The sequence below is a fragment of the Salvelinus fontinalis genome, chromosome 29 (assembly GCF_029448725.1).
Source record: "Salvelinus fontinalis isolate EN_2023a chromosome 29, ASM2944872v1, whole genome shotgun sequence".
Lineage (NCBI taxonomy): Eukaryota > Metazoa > Chordata > Actinopteri > Salmoniformes > Salmonidae > Salvelinus > Salvelinus fontinalis.
In genome coordinates this window covers 27539946-27553956 of record NC_074693.1, presented here as the reverse complement: position 1 = coordinate 27553956, position 14011 = coordinate 27539946, and the positions used below count along the sequence as shown (strand labels likewise).

At 48.5% G+C, this 14011-nt stretch overlaps 1 protein-coding gene and 1 pseudogene across 7 annotated transcripts in view; both read right to left on the bottom strand.

Moving 5' to 3' along the window:
- LOC129827758 (protocadherin gamma-C5-like) overlaps positions 1-14011 on the bottom strand; it is a 231123-nt gene that overhangs the window by 132258 nt on the left and 84854 nt on the right. The gene's annotated exons all lie outside the window — the stretch shown is intronic.
- LOC129827196 (protocadherin beta-3-like) lies at positions 2722-9441 on the bottom strand (annotated as a pseudogene).

Here is a 14011-nt window from a genome sequence, read left to right as displayed (position 1 = left end):
CTGAGTGTAGGTTATTTCCCTGACATCTGGAATCAAGGACTCATAACCCCAATCTTTAATTGACCCTAACATTTCCAGAGGCATGTGTGTGAACAGTAACCTGGTGAAGGTTTTCTGTAGTATTAGAAATTAAAGAGTTCTAAACTTAATTAATAAGCACAATGTCTTGAGTAAAAGCCAAATTGGTTTTATACCAAAACATCACACAACCGATCATATTTGCCCTACACACCCTGATAGATAAACATGTCCACCAAAATAATACTAAAATGTATGCTTGCTTTATCGACTACCAAAAATAATTTGATTATATTTGGCATACAGGACTGTTCTACAAAGTTATTGAAAGTGGTGTAGGGGGTAAAACAAACGACATAATTAAATCAATGTGTACAGGCAATATGTGCAGCATCAAAATTGGCAAGAAAAGAAGAGAATTCTTTAACCAGGGGTGGGGCCTTCGCCAGGGTTGCAATCTGAGCCCTGCACTCCTCAATATTTACATCAATGAATTGGCTACTATTCCAGAAAAATCCTCAGTCCCTGGTGTTAGTCTCCACAATTCAGAGGTTAAATGCCTGCTCTTCGCAGATGACCTATGCCTGCTGTCACCCACAGCACATGGACTACAGCAGAGCCTGGACCTGCTAGAGCAATACTGCCAGACCTGGGCCCTGACAGTAAAACCCCAAAAAAGACAAAAATAAAGATTTTCCAGAGAAGATGCAGATCTCAGAGAATTAGACCCAAGTTCTCAAATGGTACCAAATACAATGCCTTCAGAAGGTATTCATACCCCTTGACTTTTTCCACATTTTGTTAGGTTACAGACTTATTCTAAAATGTATTAAATTGTTTTTTCCCCTCATCAATCTACACACGATACCCCACAATGACAAAGCAAAAACAGGTTACGAAATTTTAGCAAATTCATAAAATAAAAAAGACTGAAATCTCACATTTACATAAGTATTCAGACCCTTTACTCAGTACTTTGTTGAAGCTTCTTTGGCAGCAATTACAGCCTTGAGTCTTCTTGTGTATGGCACTACAAGCGTGGCACACCTGTATTTGGGGAGCCGCAGTCTGAGGTCCTGAGCACTCTGGAGCAGGTTTTCATCAAGGATCTCTCTGTACTTTGCTCCGTTCAGCTTTGCCTCGATCATGACTAGTCTTCCAGTCCCTGTCACTGAAAAGCATCCCCACAGCATGATGCTGCCACCACCATACTTCACCGTAGGGATGGTGCCAGGTTTCCTACAGACAGGTATCCTACATTTTGGCATTCAAGCCAAAGAGTTCAATCTTGGTTTCATCAGACCAGAGAATCTTGTTTCTCGTGGTCTGAGTGTCTTTATGTGCCTTTTGGCAAACTCCAAGTGGGCTGTCATGTGCCTTTTACTGAGGAGTGGCTTCCGTCTGGCCACACTACCATAAAGGCCTGATTGGTAGAGTGCTGCAGAGATGGTTGTCCTTCTGGAAGGTTTCCCATCTCCACAGAGGAACTCCAGAGCTCTGTCAGAGTGACCATCGGGTTCTTGGTCACCTCCCTGACCAAGGCCCTTCTCCCCTGATTGCTCAGTTTGGCTGGGTGGCCAGCTCTAAGAAGAGTCTTGGTGGTTCCAAACTCCTTCCATTGAAGAATGATGGAGGCCACTGTATTCTTGGGGATGATCAATTACGCAGAAATGTTTTGGTAACCTTCCCCAGATCTGTGCCTCGACACAATCCTGTCTCGGAGCTCTACGGACAATTTCTTTGACCTCGTGGCTTGGTTTTTGCTCTGACATGCACTGTCAACTGTGGGACCTTATATAGACAGGTGTGTGCCTTTCCAAATCATGTCCAATCAATTGAATTTACCACAGGGGGGACACCAGTCATCTTAAGGATGATCAATGGGAACAGGATGCACCTGAGCTCAATTTCGTGTCTCATAGCATAGTGTATGAATACTTATGTAAATAAGGTATCTGTTTTTTATTTTTAATACGTTTGCAAAAATGTCTAAAAACCTGTTTTCACTCTGTCATTATGGGGTATTGTGTGTAGATTGTTGAGGCTTGTTTTTTATTTCATCCATTTTAGACTAAGGCTGTAACTTAACAAAATGTGGAAAAAGTCAAGGGGTCTGAATACTTTCCCATCACTAAAAAACAAATTAAAATACCAATAAAAATGTGGCTAAAATGAATTGTATGTGTTATTGAACAAATTTAACTTGATGGCGGCGAGGTGAGGGGTCCACTTACAAAACCAGATTTCATCCAATGGGACAAAGACCTCGTTGAAACCCTGCATGCAGAGTTCTGTAAGATTCTCCTACATGTCCAGAGGAAAACTACAAGCAGGGCAGAATCAGGCCAATATCCACTAATAATAAAGGCTACAAAAAGAGCAAATACGTTTTGGAAACATCTAAAATACAGTGACCCCCTCTCATATCATTACCAAGCCGTGCAATGCCAAGAGCTGAGCAAAGAAAAGAGTCCCCTCATCCAGCTGGTCCTGGGGCTGAGTTCACAAAACTGTTCAACTAACACACTGAAGCCTCAGGACCAGAACATCCAATCAATCAGAATAAACCAAACTACAACGCAGTCAAAACAAAATGGCATTACTTATTGGGAAACAAGCACAAAGCAAAAGGCAGTGCTATCTGGCCCTAAATGGACAGTACACCGTGGCAAAGTATTTGACCATGGTTAGTGATCAAAACCTTAGAAAAATCTTGACAAAGTACAGGTTCATTGAGCACAGCCTTGCTATTGAGAAGGGCAAACCACTGCACCACAGCAGAACCCAAGACAGAGCTGTGTTTCCTGACAAAATGCAAAAAATATAAAATAATTAGAGAGTGTCATTTCCCCAAATTTGAAACCCTTATTAAAGGTTTCAAAGACCTCTCTGATGAGAGTAGGCTACCAGTCCTGTTGGGGGAGGACGCAGAGAGCTGTGGGTTGGCAGAGCACTACATTACTGCCTGCCATAAGATGAGGGACAGTGTCTGACAGACCAACCAACCTGCACATGTCCTCTATGCCATTGTTATTGTTATTGTTCAATGTATGGTTATTTTGACCCTTGATCATTGTTGTTACTATTGTCCCGTTGACAATATTGATTATTATTATTTAAATTATGTTAATATTGTACATCTCCAAAGTATACTTTGGCAATATTTACATTGTTACGTCAAACCAATAAAGCAAACTGAATTGAGAGAGAGACAACACTAGGTTTACTCCTCACAAATCCGAATCAATAACATAAAAATAATTAAAACTGACTTGTGAGACACTGACGAGACACATTAGATGTGGACTATGTTGGACAAACAGCATGGATGTCTGAGGCTATTGACTCACTTTTCATCCTTTTAATGATCAATGAGTAATTGACCCACGCTATGTGCTTTGCAATAGCTGATACTTAGGGAAGTTCATCATCAGAAGTTCATTCCCCAAGGCTCACCTTGAGACTAGCTGTGCTTGTCCGTCTGACTGTGTCTTTTTGATAGGCCTTGCTCTTTTCCTCAACGTGTCTGTGTCTATGGAATACCCAAAACGTAAGTCCCCCTTCCACGAGCCAGTGGTCAGAAAATAGTTGAAACTGTCATCTTTCAGGAGAGTTCCACACCGGCTGAAGTCTGTGTAGCTCGGAGGGTCGTAGGCCTGTGGGGAAAACAGGGAGGCTGGACACGAAGTACATGAACCCCCGTCTACACATCTTGAAGTACACGACTGCACTGATCATAAGGAGTAGGAGAGAAGACACAGTCACCAAGGCGATTAGTAAATAAAGCGTGAAGTTATAGCTCGCCTGTGAGTCATGATCCGTGAATTCAAAGAGCTTGTTCAAAACAGGCCAAAACTACATGGACTGTTGCAGTGGCTGAGAGGAACTCCGGCCCATTGTCCCTTGCCATGATCACATGAGTTTGTTTAGGCTAGTCCTGCTCTTCAAAACAGCCTCACAGTCCTGATTTCTCCACTGTGCAGGCCAATAGTGAAGGGGTTGGGCTGCGACGCTTAGGAGAGCCACACGTTATGGCCGGAGTCGGCATCCACGGCAACCACTTTGGTAACCAGGTAACCTTTAGGTGCCTCCAGCGGCACCAGGTCCTCTGCGATGAAGCCAGATGATTGGACAGGATACAGAACAACGGGTATGTTGTCATTATGGTCACCGATGACCACCCTCACAGTGCAGGTACTGGAGAGAGGAGGGGTATCATCATCTTGAGCTGTGACTTCCACCTTATAGTGACTGGCCTGCTCGTAATCAAAGGGGCGCGAAGTAAGGAGCTCTCCGGTCTGCGTTAATGGAGAGGGAAAAGGATGTTTCTGGGTTCATGCCCTATGATGAAGAGTATAGTATTTTAGCATTGGATCCCGTGTTTATATCCTCGACTCTCATCCTTATCACTAATGTGCCTCTGCGTTGGTTTTCCCAAACTTTAGCGGTGTACTCGCTCTGAGTAAAAGGATGGGGATTGTCATTCACCTCGTCCACTGTGATGGATATTCATTTTCTACTGGATAGTGAGGGAGAATCAGAGTCACCGTCTGTCACCATGATGTTATAGTGTGGGTTCATCTCTCTGTCCAATATACCCTCAGTCATCAACAAAGTATTTCTTAACCTCTGATATCAATTTAAAAAGGAATACTGTCTGAGATGGCACACTTGACCCGACCGTCATTTCCGGTATCCAAGTCATGCATGTTTAACAAAGCAACCATGGTACCGGGTTGAGAATCCTCAGCCACCATAGCGGAGGCAGATTTCACCGCTATCACAGGCTCACTGTCATTCACATCAATCACTTCAATTATGAGTTTACCGAGTGACGCCTGACCTCCGCCATATTTAGCTTGGACATCTAGCTCACGCACGCTCGCCTCCTCATGGTCCACTTGACCCACTACCCTCACCGCGGGGACATTGTCATTGGTATCCAGAACATGGATGTGAATAGACGCTGTGCCTGACCTGGCAGAATTACCCCGTCAACACCACTGATGGTCAGAGTTTATTCTGCCTGGGTCTCCCGGTTCAATGTTTTTTTCCGAACCAGTTCTGGGTATGGTATTTAATTAATTGGGGTGTTAATTTTTAGGGCAAAATGATTAGTGTGGCTCAGTTTATTACCACGAACTGAGTTGGTGCCCAAATCAGGGTCATGCACACTCTCTAGAGGGAAGCGTCCATCCCAGCACCGTCCACTCGACCAGGTCAAGATCAATTTCCCCAGTAGCAAAAGCAGGGCTGTTGTCCTTCATATCCTGAATATCTAAAACAAGACTGTACACTTTGAGAGGATCCTTCAGCAGCAGCTGATACTGTAGAATGCATACATCCTCTTGTACGCACAAACCCCTCTCTATCTATTTGCTCGCTGACCAACAGAGAGCTGGACTCAGAGTCAAGAGTCACAGACCTGCCGAGTGCCCTCCGCCACGATGCGGGCTCGATGTGCTCCAAGCTCAGGCAATTTCTTCCTCAGATCTTTAGCCACATTCCCAATGACCGAGCAGCGATCTATCTCCTCTGGTACGGAGTAGCGCACCTCTCCAAGCAACGAGACGAAGAGAAAGTTATATAAAAACTTCCGGCGCCGACAGAGATGGCCGCCTCGCTTCGCGTTCCTAGCAAACTATGCAGTATATATTTTTTTTTACGTGATATTTCTTACATTGGTACCCCAGGTCATCTTAGGTTTAATTACATACAATCGGGAGGAACTATTGGATATAAGAGCAACGTCAACTCACCATCATTACGACCAGGAATACGACTTTCCCGAAGCGGATCCTCTGTTTTGCCAACCACCCAGGACAATGGATCGGATCCCAGCCGGCGACCCAAAACAACGACGCCGTAAAAGAGGCAGACGAAGCGGTCTTCTCCGGAGACAGGCACATCGCTCACCACTCCCGAGCATACTACTCGCTAATGTCCAGTCTCTCGACAACAAGGTAGATGGAATCCGAGCAAGGGTAGCATTTCAGAGAGACATAAGAGACTGTAACGTTCTTTGCTTCACGGAAACATGGCTCACTCGAGACACGCTATCGGAGTCGGTACAGCCAGCTGGTTTCTTCACGCATCGCGCCGACAGAAACAAGCATCTTTCTGGTAAGAAGGGCAGGGGTGTATGCCTTATGATTAACGAGACGTGGTGTGATCATAACAACAACGTCCTTCTGTCCACCTGACTTAGAATTCCTCACAATCAAATGTCGACCGCATTATCTACCAAGAGAATTCTCTTCGATTATAATCACAGCCGCATATATTACCCCCCAAGCAGACACGACGATGGCCCTGAACGAACTTCATTTGACTCTATGTATACTGGAAACCACATATCCTGAGGCTGCATTAATTGTAGCTGGGGATTTTAACAAGGCCAATCTGAAAACAAGACTCCCTAAATACTATCAGCATATCGATTGCGCAACCAGGGCTGGTAAAACCCTGGATCATTGTTATTCTAACTTCCGTGATTGATATAAGGCCCTCTCCCGCACTCCATTTGGAAAAGCTGACCACGACTCCATTTTGTTGCTTCCAGCCTATAGACAGAAACTAAAACAGGAAGCTCCCACGCTCAGGTCTGTTCAACGCTGGTCCAACCAATCTGATTTCATGCTTCAAGATTGCTTCGATCACATGGACTGGGATATGTTCCGCATTGCGTCAAACAACAACATTGACGAATACGCTGATTCGGTGAGCGAGTTTATGAGCAAGTGCATCGGCAATGTCGTACCCACAGCAACTATTAAAACATTCCCAAACCAGAAACCGTGGATTGATGGCAGCATTCGCGCAAAACTGAAAGCACGAACCACTGCTTTTAATCAGGGCAAGGTGACAGGAAACTTGACCGAATACAAACAGTGTAGCTATTCCCTCCGCAAGGCAATCAAACAAGTTAAGCGTCAGTATAGAGACAAAGTAGAGTCGCAATTCAACGGCTCAGACACAAGAGGTATGTGGCAGGGTCTACAGTCAATCACGGATTACAAAAAGAAAACCAGCCCCGTCGCGGACCAGGATGTCCTGCTCCCAGATAGACTTAACAACTTCTTTGCCCGCTTTGAGGACAATACAGTGCCACTGACACGGCCCGCTACCAAAACCTGCGGACTCTCCTTCACTGCAGCCGACGTGAGTAAAACATTTAAACGTGTTAACCCTCGCAAGGCTGCAGGCCCAGACGGCATCCCCAGCTGCGTCCTCAGAGCATGCGCAGACCAGCTGGCTGGTGTGTTTACGGACATATTCAATCAATCCTTATCCCAGTCTGCTGTCCCCTCATGCTTCAAGATGACCACCATTGTTCCTGTTCCCAAGAAGGCTAAGGTAACTGAGCTAAACGACTACCGCCCTGTAGCACTCACTTCCGTCATCATGAAGTGCTTTGAGAGACTAGTCAAGGACCATATCACCTCCACCCTACCTGACACCCAAGACCCACTCCAATTTGCTTACCACCCCAATAGGTCCACAGACGACGCAATCGACATCACACTGCACACTGCCCTAACCCATTTGGACAAGAGGAATACCTATGTAAGAATGCTGTTCATCGATTACAGCCCAGCATTTAACACCATAGTACCCTCCAAACTCGTCATCAAGCTCGAGACCCTCGGTCTCGACCCCACCCTGTGCAACTTGGTGCTGGACTTCCTGACGGGCGCCCCCAGGTGGTGAGGGTAGGTAACAACATCTCCACCCCCGCTGATCCTCAACACTGGGTCACCACAAGGGTGCGTTCTCAGCCCTCTCCTGTACTCCCTGTTCACCCACGACTGCGTGGCCATGCACCAACAACAATGAGACGGCCTACAGGGAGGAGGTGAGGGCCCTCGGAGTGTGATGTCAGGAAAATAACCTCACACTCAATGTCAACAAAACAAAGGAGATGATCGTGGACTTCAGGAAACAGCAGAGGGAGCAGTCCCCTATCTACATTGACGGGACAGTAGTGGAGAGGGTGGAAAGTTTTAAGTTCCTCGGCGTACACATCACGGACAAACTGAAATGGTCCACCCACACAGATAGCGTGGTGAAGAAGGCGCAGCACCGCCTCTTCAACCTCAGGAGGCTGAAGAAATTAGTCTTGTCATCAAAAGCACTCACAAACTTTTACAGATGCACAATCGAGAGCATCCTGTTGGGCTGTATCACCGCCTGGTACGGCAGCTGCTCCGCCCATAACCGTAAGGATTTCCAAGAGGGTAGTGAGGTCTGCACAACGCATCACCGGGTGCAAACTACCTGCCCTCCAGGACACCAACACCACCCGATGTCACAGGAAGGCCAAAAAGATCATCAAGGACATCAACCACCCGAGCCACTGCCTGTTCACCCCGCTATCATCCAGAAGGCGAGGTCAGTACAGGGGACCGAGAGACTGAAAAACAGCTTCTATCTCAAGGCCATCAGACTGTTAAAGAGCCATCACTAACATTGAGTGGCTGCTGCCAACATACTAACTCAACTCTATCCACTTTAATAATGGAATAATTGATGTAATCAATTTATCACTAGCCACTTTATATAATGCTTGCATAACCTACATTACTCATCTCATATGTATATACTGTACTTTATACCATCTACTGCATCTTGCCTATGCCGTTCAGGCATCACTCATTCATATATTTTTATGTACATATTCGTATTCATTACTTACACTTGTGGATATAGGGTAGTTGTTGTGGAATTGTTAGGTTATATTACTTGTTAGATATTACTGCATGGTCGGAACTAGAAGCACAAGCATTTCGCTACACTCGCATTAACATCTGCTAACCATGTGTATGTGACAAATACATTTGATTTGATTTGGACCCTGGGCCAGACCAAAGCTCCTGCGGTTGATGAGTGGTTCAGATGTGCAGAAGTGTGGAGCAATACTCATGCGAGACTCCAGAGCGCCGTCCTCTGTCAAAAGGAGCAGGCAGACCACCACCGCAGTGAGACCCCAGTGTACCACCCTGGGGATCGTGTCTGGCTTTCTACTAGGAACCTCCCACTCCGTCTGGAGGTGACGTATAGGTTACAGCTTCCCAGTGACTACCGTATCTCACCTTCTTTTCATGTCTCCCTTTTCAGGCCGGTGGCTCCTGGTCCCCTAGCTGATGCTGTCCCCCACGAACCCCTCCACCTCCCCTGGACATCGGGCGGGGGGGGGGGGGGGGGGGGGGTCTGGCCTATGCCGTCAGATCTCTACTGGACTCCCGACGTCATGGGGTTCGGCTCCAGTATCTGTTGGACTGGGAGGGTTATGACCTAGAGGAGTGGTGTTGGGTTCCCGTGGAGGACATTCTGGATCCCAACTTCATCCGTGAATTCCACCTTCGCCGCCCGGACTGCGTCGTCCTGCAGCTGGAAGCCACGCGTCGGGGAGGGGGATGTCATGTCTACACCCACTCCTTACCACCGGCGTTTGTCGTCGCCGGGATACTAACCACCGGTCCTGGGATCCATCATTACGCACACTTGGCATCAATCATTATGCACACCTGCACGTCACCATCAGGCACACCTGGACTCTATTACCTCACTTATGACCTCTATATCAGGCACTCCCTTAGGTCCTTTCCTCAGTCAGTATTGTTTGTCTTTCATGTCTATACTCTACTCTTGTGTCTTGTTCCTGACCTGTTTTCTGTTGTTTTGTATGTGTGTGATGGTCAGGGCGTGAGTTTTGGGTGGGCAGTCTATGTTTTCTGTTTCTATGTTGGTTTTGGGTTGCCTGGTATGGCTCTTAATTAGAGGCAGGTGTTTTGCGTTTTCCTCTAATTGAGAGTCATGTTAAGGTAGGTTGTTCTCACTGTTTGTTTGTGGGTGATTGTCGCTGTGTCTGTGTATTTTGCACCACACGGTACTGTCTCGTCTCGTTCGTTCGGTCGTTCCTGTTTATGTGTTCCTCGTTTCATGTAAGTTCATAGTTTAGGTCTGTCTAGTTCGTTTTGTTATTTTGTAAATCATTCAAGTGTATTTCGTTTCGTGTTTTTCCGTCTTGTCATTAAAACATTATGTATTCATCACCCGCTGCGCCTTGGTCAACTCACTCACCGAAAGAAAGCCGTTACAGAATCACCCACCAAACCCAGATCAAGCAGCGGGTTAACGGACAGCAACGACAGCAGCAGTGGGAAAAGGAGGATTGGACATGGGAAGAGATCCTGGACGGTAAAGGACCCTGGGCAGAGCCAGAGGAGTGTCGCCGTTCCAAGGCGGAGCTGGAGGCATCGAAAGCGGAGAGGCGACGTTATGAGGAGGAAGCACGGCAGCAAGGCTGGAAGCCCGCAAGTACTACCCTAAAATTTATTGGGGAGGGGGGGGCTAAGAGGTAGTGGGCCGAGGGCAGGTAGGAGACCTGCGCCCACTTCCCAGGCTAACCGTGGAGAGCGGGAGTACGGGCAGACGCCGTGTTACGCAGTAGAGCGCACGGTGTCTCCTGTACGGGTGCATAGCCCAGTGCGGGTTATTCCACCTCCCCGCACTGGTAGGGCTAGATTGGGCATTGAGCCAAATGTCATGAGGCCGGCCCTACATATCTGGCCACCAGTACGTCTCCTTGGGCCGGCTTACATGGCACCAGCCTTACGCATGGTGTCCCCGGTTCACCAACACAGCCCAGTGCGGGTTATTCCACCTCCCCGCACTGGACGGGCTACGGGGAGCATGCAACCAGGTAAGGTTGGGCAGGCTCAGTGCTCAAGGGAGCCAGTACGCCTGCACGGTCCGGTATTTCCAGCGCTACCTCCTCGCCCCAGCCCAGTACAACCAGTGCCTACACCACGCACCAGGCTTCCAGTGCGTTTTAAGAGCCCTGTTCCTCCTCCACGCACTCTCCCTATGGTGCGTGTCTCCAGCCCAGTGCCTCCAGTTCCGGCACCACGCACTAAGCCATCTGTGCGTCTCCAGAGCCCTGTACGCACTGTTCCTTCTCCCCGCACTCGCCCTGAGGTGCGTGCCTTCAGCCCGGTACCTCCAGTTCCGGTACCACGCACCAGGCCTAAAGTGCGCTTCGAGAGGTCAGTGTGCCCTGTTCCTGCTCCCCGCACTAGCCTTGAAGTGCGTGCCGTCATCCCGGTACCTCCAGTTCCGGCACCACGCACCAGGCCTACTGTGCGCCTCAGCAGGGCAGAGTCGGCCGTCTGCCCAGCGCCTTCTGCACTGCCTGTCTGCCCAGCGCCGTCTGAGCCATCTGTCTGCCCAGCGCCGTCTGAGCCATCTGTCTGCCCAGCTCCGTCTGAGCCATCTGTCTGCCCAGCGCCGTCTGAGTCATCTGTCTGCCCAGCGCCGTCTGAGTCATCTGTCTGCCCAGCGCCGTCTGAGTCATCTGTCTGCCCAGCGCCGTCTGAGCCATCTGTCTGCCCAGCGCCGTCTGAGCCATCTGTCTGCCCAGCGCCGTCTGAGCCATCCGTCTGCACAGCGCCTTCTGAGCCATCTGTCTGCACAGCGCCTTCTGAGCCATCCGTCTGCCACGAGCCATTAGAGCCGCCCGTCTGTCCCGAGCCATTAGAGCCGTCCGTCAGTCAGGAGCCGCTAGAGCCGTCCGTCAGTCAGGAGCTGCCAGAGCCGCCAGCCAGTCAGGAGCTGCCAGAGCCGCCAGCCAGTCAGGAGCTGCCAGAGCCGCCAGCCAGTCAGGAGCTGCCAGAGCCGCCAGCCAGTCAGGAGCTGCCAGAGCCGCCAGCCAGTCAGGAGCTGCCCTACAGTCATGAGCTGCCCTACAGTCATGAGCTGCCCTACAGTCATGAGCTGCCCTACAGTCATGAGCTGCCCTACAGTCATAAGCTGCCCTACAGTCATGAGCTGCCTTACAGTCATGAGCTGCCTTACAGTCATGAGCTGCCCTACAGTCATGAGCTGCCCTACAGTCATGAGCTGCCCTACAGTCATGAGCTGCCCTACAGTCATGAGCTGCCCTACAGTCATGAGCTGCCCCACAGTCATGAGCTGCCCCACAGTCATGAGCTGCCCCACAGTCATGAGCTGCCCCACAGTCATGAGCTGCCCCACAGTCAGGAGCTGCCCCTCAGTCAGGAGCTGCCACCCAGTCTGGACCTGCCAGAGACCCTCAGCCCGGACCTGCCAGAGTCCCTCAGCCCGGACCTGCCAGAGTCCCTCAGCCCGGACCTGCCAGAGTCCCTCAGCCCGGACCTGCCAGAGTCCCTCAGCCAGGACCTGCCAAAGTCCCTCAGCCAGGACCTGCCAGAGTCCCTCAGCCAGGACCTGCCAGAGTCCCTCAGCCAGGACCTGCCAGAGTCCCTCAGCCAGGACCTGCCAGAGTCCCTCAGCCAGGACCTGCCAGAGCCTCAGCCAGGACCTGCCAGAGTCCCTCAGCCAGGACCTGCCAGAGTCCCTCAGCCAGGACCTGCCAGAGTCCCTCAGCCAGGACCTGCCGCCCCTTATCCCGGTGCTGCCCCTTATCCCGGTGCTGGCCCTTATCCCGGTGCTGCCCCTTCATTTAGGTGGTTTTAGTTGAAGGGTGGTTATTGGGAGGGGAATACAGAAGCGGGGAGTGACTATGGTGGTGTGGGGACAGCGTCCGGAGCCTGAGCCACCACCGTGGTCAGATGCCCACCCAGACCCTCCCCTGGACTTTGTGCTGGTGCGCCCGGCGTTCGCACCTTGAGGGGGGGGGGTTCTGTCACGTTCCTGACCTGTTTTCTGTTGTTTTGTATGTGTGTGATGGTCAGGGCGTGAGTTTTGGGTGGGCAGTCTATGTTTTCTGTTTCTATGTTGGTTTTGGGTTGCCTGGTATGGCTCTTAATTAGAGGCAGGTGTTTTGCGTTTTCCTCTAATTGAGAGTCATGTTAAGGTAGGTTGTTCTCACTGTTTGTTTGTGGGTGATTGTCGCTGTGTCTGTGTATTTTGCACCACACGGTACTGTCTCGTCTCGTTCGTTCGGTCGTTCCTGTTTATGTGTTCCTCGTTTCATGTAAGTTCATAGTTTAGGTCTGTCTAGTTCGTTTTGTTATTTTGTAAATCATTCAAGTGTATTTCGTTTCGTGTTTTTCCGTCTTGTCATTAAAACATTATGTATTCATCACCCGCTGCGCCTTGGTCAACTCACTCACCAAAAGAGAGCCGTTACATCTTGTTTGTTATATTGTTCGATGTTACATTTATTATTAAACTCACCACCTGCACTTGCTTTCCGACTCCCAGCGTATACGTTACAGCCCGTGTTAGGCTACAAACGATCCAAATTATCCACACATAATTTCAACCGCCGTAGTCCTATAGCATTCCAAAATATGAAATCCCTAACACACACAATATGCTACATCCAAACTCAAATATGACATTAAAAATACATTTCAAAGCCACAGACAAGGCCTGTCATTTAGAATCATTTGTGCACCATTATGGCATACAAATCGACAAAAACACCCAATAATTATATAGATTAGCATAAGAAAAAGGTATTCCACAAAAACATGATAAACTCTCTATCTACAAAATGTACGTGCAATCCAACCATCCACACTCGTTTCTGCAGTGAAATGGCACCAAAGCTTTCTGAATGAAATCACCAGGGGTGGAGTACTGTATATTACCTTCCTCTGCTGGTGAACAGCAACATTTTGTGCATCCCTACGAAACTATTATTTGATAGTCTGCTAAACACATTTTAATCAAAGTTGCTGGTAGACTGTATGCTTGCTTGATCAAACATTGGTAACAGGCATGCCACCCAGCATAAGCGAAAAACCAACTAAAAACCATGGAAAAATAAAACAACACATTTAAAAAAAAAAAAAACGGAAACTCAGCACAGGCTAGGCCTACACTTGTGAAAAATAAAAAAAATGCATTACAAAATAGGTAGATCTAGCGTCTAAAATATATTTTTTTCTAAAATGCACATGGAAGTTGCACTGTCATTTTGTAATCTGGAACTCATCAGTACAATCCACAAAAACAGTGAGTAGAACTGACAACAGGAAAGTGATAACCTCGTGACAAACAA